This window comes from Corapipo altera, unplaced genomic scaffold (assembly GCF_003945725.1).
Source record: "Corapipo altera isolate COAL_440 unplaced genomic scaffold, ASM394572v1 343, whole genome shotgun sequence".
NCBI lineage: Eukaryota > Metazoa > Chordata > Aves > Passeriformes > Pipridae > Corapipo > Corapipo altera.
This window is the reverse complement of record NW_020884913.1, coordinates 131,133-148,282: the sequence shown is the minus strand read 5'-3', so window position 1 is coordinate 148,282 and position 17,150 is coordinate 131,133.

Sequence of the window (17,150 nt, the reverse complement as noted above, 5' to 3'; positions counted from 1 at the left end):
GCGGCGGCGGGGAACGGCGGAGCCGGGGGCAGCCCGAGCCGGGGAGGCGGGGAGACGGCGCGGCCCCGAGCGCTACCCAGCGGCCGCGGAGGGAGCGGGCGCGTCCCCACCGGCCGCCCCCCGGTTCGTGAGGAGCGGGCGGGTCTCCCTCCCTCCCTCCCCCCCGCCCCCGGTGCCCCCGCTGTGGAAGCGGCAGCTCGCGTCTGCAGCTCCATCCCCACCCCGCGATGCCTCAGCCCCTCCGACAGCGCTCCGAGCATCAGCGCCGGGTCCCCGAGAAGGGGACCCGGCACGTCCCCCAGGTAGCTCTAAAGCAGAACTCGTTGACGCGGGACTATCAAAGCAAACATTTTAGGGGTTCTCCAAAAAAAAAAAAAAAAAAAAGCTCTACCCCCTGAGATGACCCAGCATCCCTAATAACACACCACCTCGTCAGGCCTGATCGCACAATTCCTCAAGCCCAAATTTCCCCAAAGGATCGCACATCCTTCAAAGATGTCTGTGCTTTCTGCTATCACCGTGCCTTGCATTAGGTGGGGGAGAGCAGCTCAGTCACGGCTGCTACCGAGCATTAACACCCAAGGACCTGCACCATCTGCACAGGAGGAAATATCCATCCTGAATGCTGGATCAGCCTCCTGAGCACACACAGCACCTCTGAGCCAAGGGACCTGCAAGGATCAGAGTGAAACGAAAGCATGAGCAGATTAGCCTGGAGCCAGCCCCAGCACTGCAGGGTCACACCAGGGCAGAGACGGAGGGAATACTCTCCCACAGGCATCGATACAACTGTGTCAGTGCTGGGCACCGGTGTGTATTTCCACCACACTGTGCACACTCACGTGTAAAACCCACACAGTCCTTGGGGGGACAATGTCTGTGTGCACGGTGTGTACTTGGAGAGCTACTGCCAAATTTCCCATCGACCTCTTGAAGGGAGACTGAACAATAACCCAGCACTTGCCCACCCCGGCATTAATCAGCTCCGTGGCTGGCATTCTCAACCGAGATGACGGGATCGATGTGCTGTGGGAGGCAGCAATCCTGGCTCGCCCCTCGGGGAGGTGTTTCCCGGTGCTGGCTGGAACAAGCAGGGGAGAGGCTGCCCTGCCAGGGCTGAGCTCTGTCCCCGCGGGGGGCTCAGACCCACTCCCCAGGCACCTACACACACACTGCAGCCGCAGTAACACTCAGCACGCTCCCAAAGCCCTGCAGGATCAGGGCTTTGTTCCATAAAGAACAGGAATTCCTGTCTCCGGGGCTATAAATCCAGGTCTGACCCTGGTGCCAGCACTGATTTATGGTTATTACAATTAATCTTGTGGAGCTGTGAGCAGTTTATTACCCACTTGCACAGGTACCTGATTCCCCACGGTCACCCAGGCTGACTGAGTTTGGATCTCAGAGCAATGTTCCCCCCGGAGCACATCCTCCCTCACAGCCCTGCCTACTTCTTGCCAGTTCTCCTCTGCCCAAATGCCTCCAAGTGGGAGCAAGTTCCAGCAGGTAACGCCACACCTGTCTCCAGGAGCGGGGGACAGAGCCCAGAGCTGCTCCATGCGGTGATGGCACAACCCAGAGATCAGAGAGGGCAGTGGGCTCTGGTGACCCCCACATTGCCACCCACCCTGTGACCCTGAGGACATTCCAGGTGATGCCTGAGTGGGAAGCCTGTGTCCTCCTCGTGCTGCTGAGCCACCCCAGCCCCACACAGGGCATCTCTCCATCTCCCATGAGTTTTGGCCCAATCCTCCAGCAGCGTCACTGAGAATCCCAACCTGGGCCACAATTCGAGGCAGCACCGCTTGTAATTACGCTGGGAATCGTGACAGCACATCCCGACGGACCAGCACGAGCCACATGGCATGAATCCTCCGGGAGGGGTGAAGACGCACAGCTCTGAGCGTGCATCGGGGTTTGAGCTCCTCTCTCAGCCCCTGACCCCGGCGCGGGGGGGTCTCCAGCCCGCCTCGGCAGCAGCACATCCCCGGGCTGCGGTCGGAGCCCCCAGTGCCGGGGGGTTGGCCCCGCGCAGCCGCCGCCCGCGGGCAGCAGGAACCCGCCCCGGGGCTATTTGCGGATGTGAACGCTGTTATTTTGCCTCCTGCTTGAAGAGGGCGCATCAAAGTCAAACCCAAAATACGGCGCTGGGCTTGAATTAAAAACTCTTGTCTGAAACCAAGGCAAGTTCCAAAAAAAGATCAAGGCTTTGTTTGAAATGTAAAAGTCTTTGCTGGGTTGTCACGGGCTTTGGGGACCATCAGCACTATCCAAAGGCTGCAGGACAACAGCCAAGAACTTTGTTCAGCCGTCCTCAGCATCCCTCATTTTCCTGGGATGAGGCACTGACTCCCAGCATCCCTGTCCCTTGAGCATGAGAGCAGCATCCATGCTCCCTGCTCCGGGAATGGGCTGGGAAGTGCAAGGAGAGGTTGGAAGTGCTGCCTGCGAGTGAGAGACTCCAGGAGCTCAGTCCTTCCTCACTATCAAAGGGGAAAGCAGATAGATCTAACCCCAGGCTGTCAGCACTGGCGCAGGGAAGAGAAATTGGATCCGGGAGGTTCCGCAGCCTCGCAGGCAATGGGGTAACAAACTCCCACAGGCAGGAGGAGAAGCCAGAACGATCCAGACCAGCAGTAATGTGCACATTTCTGACAGTGAGGATAACCCTGGCTGCAGCAAGGCTCCCCAACACCTTCTTTGTGTAATTAAGATTGAAAGCAGCTTTTTTGTTCCTCCAGAAGCATCAGCTCTGCCAGAAGAGTCGATCCAGAGTAGTGCTGCAGGCCACAGCAGCCTCTGCAATCATTTAACTCCCCTCTTGAAACCTGGGCTTGGGACAAGTTCCTTCTCCCCAAAGCTGTGGCTTGGGATCAGTCACAGCCTCACACACACCAGACCCTGGAAGGTCACAGGCAGACACCACGTTTTTGGCAGGGCTGAAGCTGCCTCTCCTTGAAGGGGCATCAAACAGGGCCCCACACTGCCCTTGAATGCTGAGCAAGGAGCCTCCAAACAGACTCGAAACAGAAACATCTTAAATATTTTATGAGTTAAAAAATACTGAGAAAAGGAACAGCACCAGGAGCGAGCCCTCTCCTTCCTGCCAGAGCTGCTCCTCTTCCCAGCCCAGAGCTCTCTCCCAGCATCAGCTGTTTGGGCCATCTCAGCCCAATTAAGATCTCCCTTCAAGCCCACAACAATCTTGTGCTCAGTGCTGGGGGCTCTGAGCTGGCAGAGAGCGGAGCAGTGTCACCTCCCCAGCTCTGGGGACGGGAGTCCCATTTCTGAGCAGGATCTGACTCTCTCCTCGGAGAACTGTGCTTTGGGAACAAGCCATAAAAGGCCAGGAACTTCCCAGGGAGACCTGCCACAACTCTGCTCCACCTCAGCACCCAGCAGGTGGGTCTGAGTATTCCATGAACACCGGACACAGGGCTGGCAGTCCCGAGCAGCCCTGACCCTCCCCAGACCCCCCTCACACAACTGACCACAGGAGCAGCATCACAAACTCCCCCCCAGGAGCAGCACAGCTCCCCCAGCACTGCTGAGGGTGCAGGGGCAGCTCTGCCCAGTGCTCCCACACCTCTGGGTGTTAAAGCTCCTTCTCTTGCTCTAAAGCCCCTCTAACTGAGCACCCCTGAACCCTGAGACAGGCTCCTCACCTTCCCCTCCACCTGCACACAGGAGGGGCAGGTGAAGAGGCACCAGTCCCAGCAGCCATCCTCTGCTGGGGAAGCTGGCAGAGCAGGAGCCTTTGCTCCATACAAAGCTTTTGTCCTCCTCCCTGCAGCGCAGGCAGCTCTGGAGGAGCTCGGGGTAGCCAAGGATGTTGGGGTTCCCACCTGGATCCCCACATGCTGCTCCAGGTGAGAGTGTCTGTGAGCCCCACATGGGGGGAAACATCATTCCTGCTGCTCCAGACCCACAGGCCTTCCTCAGCTAGACACTCACACTCGTGAGCTCTCCTCCAGAGCATCTTTGAGGTCGCAGGTACTGAGGGGCAGAAGCATTTCTACAAACTGGAACCGTGGGACTGGGACCCCCACAGCCCCCAGACACACCAACTACTCCTCCACCACCCTGCAGGGCTGAGTTTTCCTTTTCCTGCCAGCTGGAAAGAGCCAAGAGAAGCCCCAGGATGGATCTGGGAAAAGCTGGCTCTGCTGTGCAGTGAGAGGGCAAAGGTGCAACCACCGGCGTCAGTCCTGGCCCTGCACCCCAAGACCACCAGCACAGAAACACCCACTCAGCAGCACCAGCCCCCACCCACAGGCACAGACCTCAAGGCTGAGTTTTTAAATCAGGAGATTAAAAATTTAAACTAAGGCTCTGGCTCATTTTAACATGATTTCTTAACATTTAAAGGCCACCTTCCGAGCGTTCCTCGGGAACAGCAGCTGGGGACAAGCCAGGTTTGCTGGGGGCTGCATCCAAGACTCTCACTTAATCACACGCTTCCAAGAGCTGGGGGGTTTAGAGCAGCTCACTGCTGAACCCCCCACACCAGCCAGGGCCAGCTGGGGCTGACAGAGCCCCCCCAAACCTCCTCCCCTAAGCCAGAGCATCTGCAATAACCACATTCCTGAGCCCCAGGATCCAAAGCTCAGAGAAAAGGGGCAGTTTCTTGGACAATCCAGACCCAAAAGGACTCGAGGGGACACCAGATCACTTTTTAGGAGGATATATCACACGTGCTCACACTCTCCAAGCACCTCTGACTTTGCCATCACCATCCTGAAGCACACACAGACACGTGGGTGCCCATAGCAGCCCTGGGCACTGCTCACACCCCATAATTTGTGGTTTCTGCCAGCAGAACCAACCCCACAAAAGCATCAGAAAAGCAGCAAAGCCCAAAGCCCATCTCACCAGTCCCCAAACAGCACTACTCGTGGCTTATCCCTCATGGAAAAGGGCAGGTCCAGCATCTCCTTACCCTGGCACAGTGTGGGCACCTCCAGCATCCCAGAGCAGCTCCACAGAATCATCATCCTCACCTCACCCCACCTGTGCTGGGTCAGGCTCATTTAATTCCTCTGCTTTAACCTAGCAATTTAATCCACCTCCACGTTAAACTCCTCCAGGTGTGCTCAGGGGGTACCTGGAGCCCCCACCCACAGCTTCCCACCCCCTCCACTGCTGCTGAGGGAAGGGGAGAGCCCCTTCCCCAGCAGTGGGACAGGATCCTGCCTGGGGGCTCCAACCCTGCCTGGAGGTGATAAATAATGAGTGAAAATAGGGGAAATAGTAAATAATATATTTACAGACTTGCATAATGGATGACACCGAGCTCAGGCTGCGGCGGGTGATCCAGTGCCTGGCAGAGCCAGCAAAGGGAACAGGGATACGTGGCTCTGTGGGGCTCCCAAAGCCTGTCCCACCCTAAAAATCAGCTGTTCCCTTCCCCACTCGTGTTCCCACAAAGCCCCAGGGGCCTTTTAGGGTGATGTAATTACCAGCTCCTCAATCAATCCCTTTAGCAGCAGCCAAACCTCGAAATGAATTATTCCATGATGGGGTCGGGATCAGGGCTGAGTGGGCACATGGGTAGGAGGGTTCCTGCCCAGCTGAGCCCACCTGACCTGCTGGATTTGCTGCTCCAGCCAGCTCGGCTCTGCTCCCCCTGGGGCTCCAGGTGTTCCTGGGGGTCACTGCACCCCAAACATCACCCACGTTACCCCAGGGAGCACAGAGGTGCTCGGGAAATGGATTTTGGCTGGTTCACACTGAGGAATTCTGCTTCCAAGGGGCCATCGATGGGATTTGCTGTCACTTGTCACCCCGTGAGAGCTGCTGACTCATTACCTGTAGAAGGATGAGGCTGTTGGGTGGGGGGTGATGGGGCAGGTCTGTGCTGTGGCGCTGCTCCACCTGCACATTCCTCCCCACAACAAACATCCTCATGGAGTAGAGGTGGAGAGAACCCAATTCCTTGTCCAATTCCCAGCCCAACCCCACTGGAAAAGCTTGGGGAACCACCCCTCATGCCTCAGTTTCCCCAAGTGAGGTCCAGCTGCCACCATGGGTTAGATGGAGACTGGGATGGGATGACACTGAGCCCTTTCCAACTGGTTTGTGCCACTGCTACACCGGGAGCAAGACCGGGACAGATCCATCTTCCTACCCGCCGGATAAAACGCCTACATTTCAGATCATTCCAGATAGTAAATTTTTTGAGTCCCTATAAGCTAAAATCAATATTGGCACAACTGTGCGTCATTAAAAACTAAATGAACATGACAAAGCCAAACTGCTGCCTATTAAATAAATGAGTTTCTATCCACACAGGCGCAGCGGGTTCTGAAATCCTCTATTCCAGGAGCAGCGTTTTTGTAGGAGGGGTGGGAACATGTTGGAACAGGGAGCTGTGTGTGCCTGCCCTTCCCGTGGCACTGGGACACGCTGTGCTGGGAGCACAGCCACGGGCTGGGGTCTGACACGGAGCAGCCCAGCCCCGGCCCCAGGGGAACCAGGATTTGCTACCACAGGGAAAAGCCACCAGGATGAGACCTCGGTGGCCTTCAGGGTGGTGGGGGGACACCCTGAGAAACTGGTGTGCCCTGGGCTGGGCTGGAGGCAGGATGGGAGCGGGAGGGTCGGGTGGTGAAGGTGCTCCAGGGATGCTGCAGCAGTGCAATGGCAACACAACTGTGAGAGAGAAGCAGTGCCACGGCAATGCAACGGTGACACAACGGCACTGTGGTGGCAGTGCAATGGTGGCACAACAGCAATGCAACGGTGACACAAGGGCACTGTGGTGGCAGTGCAATGGTGACACAACAGCAATGCAATGGTGACACAACGGCCGCACGACAGCAATGCAACAGTGACAAAATGACAGTGCCGTGGCTGCACCCCACGGAGGGCAGTGTGTCACCCCTGTCCCTGGCTCTGAAAGCTGGAAGCGGGGCAGGAAGACTGCACCAAGCCCAAATTCTGGAAGTCCTGGCAGCGCTCTCCGTCCTCTCCAGGGACCGGGAGGACCAGACTCTGCCTGTCACCCTCATCTGCCATCATCACTCCCTGGTGTCACAGTCACACACTGGGGACACTGTCAGCCGCCCACTGTCTGTCCCTGTGCAGCAATTCCAGTGTCCTGATTGTGTCCAAGTTCTCCACACACCCCTGGAGGTCTCAGTTTGAAGAGGTGCTGGGTGAGTGCTGGGGAGGGGGAGGCTGGGGAGGGGGGGAAGGGGCCGTGGCTGCTCGGCTGCAGCCTCTCCCCACTCCCAGCGCATCCCTCAGCCGGCAGGAGCGGGAGGCCGGAGGCTGAGCCGGGAAGCGCTGGGAAAGGTCAGCGTGCTCAGCCATGGAAAGGAGAGCGCTGGCGGGCACTGCTCCGACACGTGCCTGCAACCCCGGGGATGCTGGGGAAGGTCTTCCCGTCACCTTCCTCCGGGAGAGACTCCCCCCAGCACAAACACGTGGGGGCCCCACACCCACGGGAGGAGCCCCGTGGGCTGTGCCGGGCTCTGTGTCCCTCGATGGCTCCTGGTGACACCGGTGACCCGCTCCAGCCCCCCCCCTGTGCCCTCCCCGGGGCCATCCCCCCCATCCTGCAGCTCCAGCCAGAGCTTTCTCCATTACAGCCTTCATTTCGATGCTTTTCATTTATTTTACATTCAAATTTCTTCTCCTTTATTCCTCATCTTTTCCATTATGGTTTCCATTTCCTTTTTAAAGCTTTCCGACATGGAATTATTTTATTTTTGGGAGCGCAGAGGAGGTCTTGCTTGGCCCAGGTTCTCTGGACATCCTCTGCTCAGGGTGGTTGTGGCCAGTTTCGGGAGGGCTGTGGGGAGGTGATCAATGTAGATCCCTTCCAGCTGGAAATACTATGGTTTTTTCTAACCAGAAGTGCTTTATTTCTGGGGTCTGCTTAGGATTTGGGGGAATAAAGTGAAAAAATGGGGGGTTGGGTGGGTCTGAGTAGGATTTAGGGGAATAAAGGGGGAAAATGGGGATGGGGGGGGTCGGATAAAAATGGGGATTTGGGTCCCAGAGCCTCACTGGGGTTTGGGGGTGATGAGCTGTGCCCACCCATGGATTTTTGGCTTCCCGGAGCTGCTCCCACCGTGGCACATGAGGGCTGTGCCACTGCCACGTGGCACCAGTGCAGGATGATGGATTGTCCCGCTGGGGACAGCACGGAGCACCCCAGCTCCTGCCTCGGATGGGCCTGTGGCACCGAAGGATGTCACTTGGAGACCGTCAGCAGAGTGTGAAGTTCACCTCTGCAAGGAGAAAAACCAGCTGGGAAGGGAAAACTGAGGCTGAGGAGAGATTATCCCAAGGAAAGGGTGCAGGAAAGGGCGCAAGGAAAGGGTGCAGGATCCTGTCCCACATCCCACCGGATGCTCCAGCAGCACAATGGATGGCACAGCGGCTGCATCCCTGGTCTGGAAGGGCTCCAGTAAGGATCTGGGAAAAAGCTGCACGTCCAGGAATGCTGGAGACAGGCAGAGGAGTCAATCACACCCCTATAGAGCCAAGGCCGTGAAGAGTGGGAGCTGCTGGGGGGAAGTTTTATGGTGCTTGAATCAATCAGTGGGAATCCCATAAAAGTCTGTGGGTATAAATGGGTTCCTTGGATAGGTTTTGACATCCAATTGTCTTTTCCATTTCGGTTGTCATAAAGCCATGCACACCCAGATATACAGCCAGAGCCAGGGTACACACTCCGAAATACTGATGTGCAGCCACGTGTAGCACAAACCCCCACACACGTGCACAGAGGGGCTCTGGACACACACAGGGAAGAGCCCCCACTCCTCCCAAGGACCCAGGGATCCATTTCCCTGCCGTTACCCACAGCAGGAGCAGGGGATGGGTGACAGGGGATCGATTTGTGAGGCTGTTTCAAAAAAAAAAAAACCCCTCATTTAAAGGAAAACTTAGATGAGCGAGCGGGTCGTACATCATGTCTGTGTAAATCATTTGTCGGGCTCAGGGACGTGAGCACCAGGGCACGGGGGTGGAGGGTGGCTTGGGAGAGAGGGGAGAGGGAATGGAGGAAGATCACTGGTTGTGATCCCATCTCTGAGGTGAGGGATGGGAGTGGGGAGGGGCTGGGAGAGGGGGTACTGTCTCTCTGAAGTCCCCCCATTCCCAGCCCCCCACCCTGGAGCTGGAATCACCAGGAGAAGGTGGCTCTGCCACATTATATCACTTCCAGATAAAGAATGATGGGTGATTTCCCTCTGCCCATCTGGCACACAGGGAAGAGGTGTGCAGGAATGAAAAACCCGGCTCTGGTGCCTCCTCTTCCTCCTCCTTCCTTGTCTTGGGCTGTTTGTAAAGGAGAGTGAAGGGAGATGGAAGGGCTGGGAGGGAGAGGAGGGACTGCATGGTGCAAGGTGTCCCTGGGATCCCCCGCTGGAGAGCTGGTGTCCTTGGGATTCCACACCAGAGACCTGACATCCTCGGGGTCCCATGCTGGTGATCAGCATCCCTGGTCCCACACTGGAGGCCTGGGTTGCGTGATGGAGACCCAACATACCTCAGTCCCATGATGGAGATCCAGCATCCCTGGGATCCCACACCGTAGTCCCATCACCCCTGTTCCCACACTGGAGACCTGACATTCCTGGGGCCCCACACCAGAGCCCTGTCATTTCTGAGTCCCACACTGGAGACCCAGCATCCCTGGGATCCTGTGATGGAATCCTGTCATCCCTGGGATCCCACACTGGAGTCCCATCATCCCTGATGTCCCAGACCAGAGTCCCATCACCCTTGGGGTCCCACACCAGCTGGCACAATGTTCCTCAGCCAATAACTCACACCCAGACCTCTGCCTCCCCTCCAAACCCATCTCCCGGGAGCACAGGGATGTGCCGAGGGGGATTTATGCCCTCCCTGGGTGCAGATGACTCTGCGTGAGCAGATGCCAGCCGGTGTCACCGCCTGATTTCTCTCTCCCCGGCTCACAGCTCATCATCAGTTACGGCGGTGACCAGTCACCTAAATCACCACCCTGCTCCCGCTCCCGCCGGGATTAATGCCATGATTTTTCTCCTCTTGGAACAGCCACCCGCTGGCTGCAGCTCCGCAGGGACCCCGCGGAGGGAGGGCTGGGACAGAGCGGCTCTGAGCTGGCACCCGATCCGTGGGGTGCTCTGGACTGGCCAAGAGGGTTCCCAGACAGCCACACCCCGGCACTGATCCTGCCCCCTCAGAGCAGGGAGCAGCAGGTTCGTGCTCGGCAGACATCAGCATCCAAAGCCGCGGCTCTTCCCGCTGAACACGCCCTGTGGATGAGCCGGGGCTTGTTCACCGTCGCGGCTCCCCGGCTTGGCACCGGCTGCACCACAGCCTCCTGCTGCCAGGCTCTGCCTCCCTGGCAAACAGCAGCTTCCTTCTGGCCGCCGTCAGGGCCGAGAATTCCTGAGAGCATCCAGGCTGCTGGCAGGGCTGGGAGCTCTGCAGCCACGGGGGTACCGGCTGCTTTTGGCACGAGGGCCCTAAACACTCACAGCAGTGTCCCCTGGGCACGGGGGTGGGCAGTGGCTGTCACCACGGGCCAGCTGGGGAGGGACACACTGCCCTACCTGGATTCAGCAGGGCATGATGCTCAGCACCCCGTGCCATGCTCACGTTGGATTTGGTGATTAAGTGATCAAGTGGAGGATGCCAGCATCCCACAGGGACTCGGCCAGGTCTGCTCCTGCCCCACGGAGCTGCAGGGCAAGGAGAGATGGAGGGATGCTGTGCCAGACCCCAGAATCTCGACTCCAGTCCCTGCCGGGCCTGGGCTGCAGCCAAAGGAGGCTGGAGGAGGATAAAGCTCATCCCCTCCAGCATATGGAGCTCGGAGCACACGGTCCCCAGGCAGAGCACGAGCGGTGGGGCGTGCACGGGGAGCTGCCTGCAGAGCCCACGGCCCCTGCCAGGGCCTGCCCCCATCCACATGCTCCCATCCCCTGCCAGGATCTGTCACCACCGGCTGCCTGGGGAGGGAGATGGGCACTGATCCGTGCTGGCCTCAGCTGCTGGCACCCACAGCCCGGGGAGGGAGTGCTGGCTGCAGTGCAGGATGGAGCTGGATGTCCCCGTGACCCCAAAAGGGAGGAATGGACCCCTTGGAGCTGCCAGCTCCCTGCTGCCCATGGACAGGAATCCAGCAGGGCAGCAAGGACAGGCAGCTGGTGCCCCTTGTCCTTGTGCCATGCTGATGTGACCATGACCAGGCCATGGGGACACCCATCCCTGGGTAGTGGGGAGAGTGGGACTGATTTAAATCCATTTTAAATACCAGTCCCCCATCCATGAGGGCTGTTCCTGACTCGTGTGATGTTAAATCATGGCATCACCAGGGCTGGATCCATGAGGTGCAGGGCTGAGCAGGATGGGGCCCCATGCCACGTCCAGCCCCAGCAACTGGGCCGAGCACAAGGGGGTTTGAGTCCATTTGCACCTCCCGAGCGGGCACTGCCAGCCCAGCCAAGGTGCGAATGAATCCCTCCCACTGCCCTTGCCCGGCCACCAGCTCCTGCAGACCCCACCCTGTGTGTCCCTGTCCCCTGGAGCTGCAGCCCCCAACACCCCCCACAGCACCCCAGGACCCCCCCACACCCCCCACCAGAGCCGGGGGCTGTGCTGGCGGGGGCTCCCCGGTGCAATACCGGTAACAAGCTGCTGTTAAATAATTGAATTCCTCAAATTGTTCCCTTCTCCCTCCGGTTTTGGCGCACATTTGTCACCGTGCCATTAGGCAGACGCTTTGCTCGCACTTCATTTATTCATAAGCGCGGCCGTGACAATGACAGTGGAGCCGAGCGCAGCCACCGGCACGGGACACGCTGTCCCAGGGCTGCTGGATGGCACAGAGGAGCTGGGACTGTGACAACAGCAAGGTGATGGTGAAGGACGGGTCCTCTGTGTGTCCCTCACCGCCCTGCAACCCCTCTCCTGCAGCAGCGCCAGGCGGTGGCAGGGAGGGGGATCCCCGTTCTGCAGCACACCCCCGGCTCGTGTCACCCTCAGTGATTCCTGGGGGGAGCAGCCTGTGGCAGAGCACGGGAATAAGCCCATTATGGGACAGCATCCCTCAGTCCCCACCAGCACAGTGGCCTCCAGCTGAGCTGGAGGGACCCAGGACAGCAGAGCACTGCAGCACGTCCCGGTTACACACTCCGTGGTGACAGAACGTGACAGCAGAGGGGAGGGTTCAATGGCAGCCACTCTGCAGTGCGTGTGTCCCCTCCAGCCCTGCCGGACCCATCCTGTCTCTGTCCAGGCTGGGATCCCCTTCCCTCTGGGCAGAACAGCTTTGCTGGACCTTCCCAAGAGCTGAGGGTGGATGTGCCCATCACTGTGGCCTCTGGGCTGCTCGGCCCACCAGGGCCAGCACAGCTTCCAGTGCTGAGCAGTGCAAGAGGGGAGACACCCCAGTCTGGAGTACCAGAGCTGGAGCTGCCTCTGTTTCTCATCTCCTGTGTGTACAGGAGAAGGTCTGGGGAGGATTTGAAGACAAAACGTGGATGAGTGGCTGGAGCTGCTGGCACCTTCCCAGACCTGCTCCACAGAGCTGCTGGGGGCTCTTACACCGGTGCCAGGAACCAGGAAGATGAGAAAAGCCATTAAAGGTCATCAGAAAACAGCAATCCCTTGGCGTTGGTTGCCTCCAACCCCACAGTGGAGCTGTAGGACCGGTACCACACATGGCCATGGGACATTGGCATGTGCCCATCCTGTGGCAAACTGTTGGTGCCTCTCCCAGGACAGGGATGGAGATGGCCAAGGCAGCTCTGGGGATCCAACAAGCACAGACCCCCATCCCTGTGCTCCTACCAGAGTCCCCAAGGGACTGAGCACCCTCAGGGTGCCAAGCTGGATCCTCCTGATCCAGGTGGAACATCCTCAGGTCCATCCATGCCACACCCAGTGCCAGGGGCTGGAGGGAGGTGACTCACCATGCCGAGGCCATCGGGCGCTCGCTGAAGCTCTGCTCAGCTAATTGCAGCAATTAGCCCGTAATGAAGCAATTATTAGAGGACGTGGTGCCATGTGTTCCTGCAGGGGAGGAGGATGGGGGGGGATGCAGCCTCGGAGTGGCACAGTGGCAGTGGGCACGGGCGGCGTGTGCTGTGCCAGGGTGACAGAGGGCACGGGGACACCACGCATCCCCGAGGGCACTGAGGGGACACGGAGGGCACAGTGTTTTCTCCAAGGACTTTTGCCCCTGGATGCCTTCACCTTCATGATCCCTGGGCTAAGGGAGATGCTGGACCCCACGGTGGGACCCCGTGGTGCTGCTGGGGAGGTGACAGGAGAGATGGAGCCAAGTCCCGGGCGGCTGCGCTGGCGGGAGCTGCACGGACACGTTGCTCCGGAGGCATGTGCCGGAGCCGGAGCTGGAGCCAGGCAAGTGCCGGAGCCAGGAGAGGGGCAGCAGCCAACTGGCTGGTTCCTGCACTGGCTCAGCGCCGGGGCTGTCTCTGCTTTCATGGAGGTGGCCAAGTTAACCCCCCGTGCACGGAGAAGGGTCCGGAGCTTGCAGAGCAAAGGCACCTCCAGCCCTGGGGGCTGCCCATGGCCGTGGGTGCCCACCCCAGGGATACCCTGCTGGCAAGCCCTGCTGTCCAGAGACATGTGCCAGGGTATCCACTCTCCATAGGGTTCCCAGAGCAGTGGAGGCACAGCTGGAGATGTGGGGACACCGGGATTCTCCCTGGGGGCTGCAGCGCCCCAACCCCTCCCCACTTGCACGGACCCCACCGGAGCAGCCGACAGCCCGGATTTCCCCAATTTCACCCACACTGCTGGAAAAATAAGGGCTTGTCCTGGCTCTGGGGAGGGACACGAGGAGCCTCTGATGGCACTGCACCCACCAGAGCCCCGGGACCCCCCCAGCCCCTCCACAGCACCAGGAGCACCCTCCAGCAGCGCCCTGGCTTGTGGCAGCAGAGCCCCCGGTGCGGAGCGTGGCTGACATGAATCGTGGCTCCGGCAGGGAAGGAGCAGACGGGAGGGAAATAAAAGCAAATTACATCAGTGCTGGCATGGGCGGCCATCCCGGAGAGCTATTTCGGGAAGGGCCAGGCCGGCTGAGGGGATAAGCACTTGCAGATGTTGCTGTGAGAGTCTCGTCAGGCTCCTTCCGCCGGGTCTGCGGGGAAGGGACGCTGCCAGTGCTGGGGACATGGCAGTGGGGACGTGTGGGGGTCCCTTCTCCATCAATCCCTGTGGTGAGGGGATCCCTGGGTGGTGCTGGAATCCTGGATCCAGCCCCTGGACCATGGTGGGGATGACCAGCACTGTATCCTGCTGCCACGTGCACCAGGACAGCTCAGGGACTGACGGTGGGAGCTGCGTGAGGGGACATGACGTGCCCGGCTGGTGACCAGGATGAGGTGGCATCTCAAGGTGACTGGCAAGGGCAAGGAAAGAGAAACCTGGCCGTTGCCATGGTTACCACCTAACATCCTCCAGCACCGGCTCCAAGTAGTAACGCCCGTGTTGCGTCGCCAGGATGGGTTGCAGGAGGGAAGGAAGGGCTGGATGGCTCCCACTTGTGCTGTTTGGTGTTGGGGAAACTGAGGCATGGCCCTGCCACTGCTGCCCTGCAGCAAGAACCATCGAGAGCTCAGCCTGGGCTGGGCTGGGGGGCTTTGATACACATCACCCCCCAAACACCAGTGCTGCTCAGGATCTGAGCCCACGCAGGGATCCGGACGTGGCTCCAGCTGCTGAGGGCTGGGAGCCCGGCTCGGAGCTGGGATCTGATCCCAGGTCTCTGTCAGCCTCAGCATTACCCTCAAACCAAAGGAAACAGCAGCTCGGGGTGGAACGAAGTCAAAGGAAAGACGTGGCAGCTGTTTCTCCTCTCCTCAGTTCCTGGTTTGCTACGCCAGTCATGATGCTGCTGGGTGCCCATCCTCGCTGTCCCCTGTGCTGCCCAGTGGCACAGGATGACAGGCACCGTGGTGGCAGGTGGCATTTTCCAGCTGCCCCCGGCCGGCGCTGGGAATCGGCATCGCCACCGCGACAGGCAGGAACAGCCCGCTCGTGAGCTGCTGCCAGATGTTCCTCTGCAGAATAATTTGATGGAAAAACAGGGAAGGGAGAACATTTTGCCAGCAACATCTTGCTCTAATGTAAAAAAACAGGAAATCATGCTGGAGGAAGGAAAGTCGTGCCCAAGTTTATCCCCCTCCTGCGCACAAACAGGGTCCTTGGCGTTGGGCTGTGCTGCTCATCCCGGAGGGATGGGGGTGTGAAATCCCAGTTCCAGGTTCGACAGCCCCTTCCAGCCCCAAGGACCATCCCAGCATCCCGAGGAGCCCAAAGGTGCTCAGACAGGCATTGTGCACTCTGCAGACCCTGACCACGAAGGGAGGACAGACCGACCCTCCACAGCTGACACCCGGATTTAGAGCCTGGCCGGGCAGCTCAGCCCCTCCACAGCCTCCAAGGAGGAGCCAAGGACAACACAGTCCCTGTCTGACCCCAGCAGCCTCCCCCAGATCCTGGCTCCAGCTCTGCTGGCTCAGGGTGGTCCTGACACAGCAAGGGGAATGCAGGTGCTCCTGCCTCAGTGACACCCATTCCCAAGGGGACCCAGAGCTCTGTGTCCACCACTGGCCCCAAAACACCTCAGGCAACTCCAGGGAGGGCAGAAAGCCCTAAAATCAGGCCGAGGTGAGGAGGAGGGGGTTTCCCACAGGGCTTGATGTCCACAGCCCCATTCCCAACCCTGTGCAGCTGGCTGCCAGGAGGACATGACACAGATGACCAGCTCCAGCCACAGGACCATTGGAACACTCTGCATCCTGACCCCTTTACCCTTCCCCATCCTCATCCCATTCCCATTCCCTTCCCTATCCCCATCCACTTTTCCATTCCCTTCCTCCTCCCCAACCACTTCCCTTTTCCCTTTCCCGTCCCTTACAGCATCTCCTTACCCAACCTATTCCCACCCCATCCCACCCCATCCAGTTCCCTGTCCTATCCCATCCCACTGGATCATCCCCACCATGATCCAGGCTCGCCACCATGTCGCTCCCACCATTGAGCAGCTCCAAACTGGGACCAGGAGGGTCCAGCTGGAGAAGGAACAGGGCTGGGACATGGACACCAAAAGACATCGTGGTCTCCAAGGAGAGAAAAGATCCCCTGGGAAAGGAGGGGGAAGGAGAAGAAAAGGAAGAAAAAAAAGTTCAATCAGCTTTGTAAAGGGCACAATTTACAAAATCCATTCCATATTTTACTAGGCTGGGATTTAGGGATTAGTCTGTAATACTTAGGTGGCTTTTTGTAATAAAATCCTGAGCTGCAGCAGCCTTGGGAAAGGAGAAGGTGGCAGGAGTCTCCTCTCCATCCCGCGCTCATTTTCCCAGCGTTTCCTCCTTTTTCTTTCTTTTTTCTTGATTTTTTTTTTTTTTTTTGATCTCGGCAGCCCCGTTAATCTGAGCTTTATCTGCCTATGGAGGAGGCCTGAGCTCTTTATTGGATTTTTGGCAAGAATGAATGACTTAGTTTGGGATATCACGGGGACGGTTCTGTGGGATTACGCCATCTCATAAACGGAGCAGCGGGGATCAGTTCCTCGCTGCAGGGAACACGCCCACGCCTACGTGAGGCTGCTGCAGGAGGGAGAGCAGGTACAGCACAGGTGAGATGGGTACGGCACAGGTGAGATGGGTATGGCACAGGTGTGGAGGGCACGGAGCTGGTACCGCAGCTGTGGCACAGGTACAGCGCAGGTATGATGGGTGTGGCATGAGTATGGCACAGGTGTAGTGGGTATGGCACAGGAGTGGCAGGTATGGCAGAGGAATAGTGGGCACAGTATGGATACTACAGGTATGGAGCAGGTACAGGGGGTACGGTGCAGGTAGGGTGGGTACAGCACATATGGCACAGGTATGGCACAGGTATGGCCAATATGTCCACTCTCGACCCCATGGACAGCCCTGGGATCAAACCAAACCCATCTGGAGGTGCCAGAGAGGGTGTTGTCATGAGGCCACTGGGCAGCAATGTCCCCACTTGGGACAGGAGGGACAGAGCAGAGGGATGAAAGGTGATGGTGCATCCCCCTCTCAGGGGGATCATAAACCCAGCCCCAAAGTTCTCCACCACCTCAGCACCCACCTCGTTAGGGGAACAGACTCCAGGGGCAGGAGAAGCTTCAGCCTCTCCAT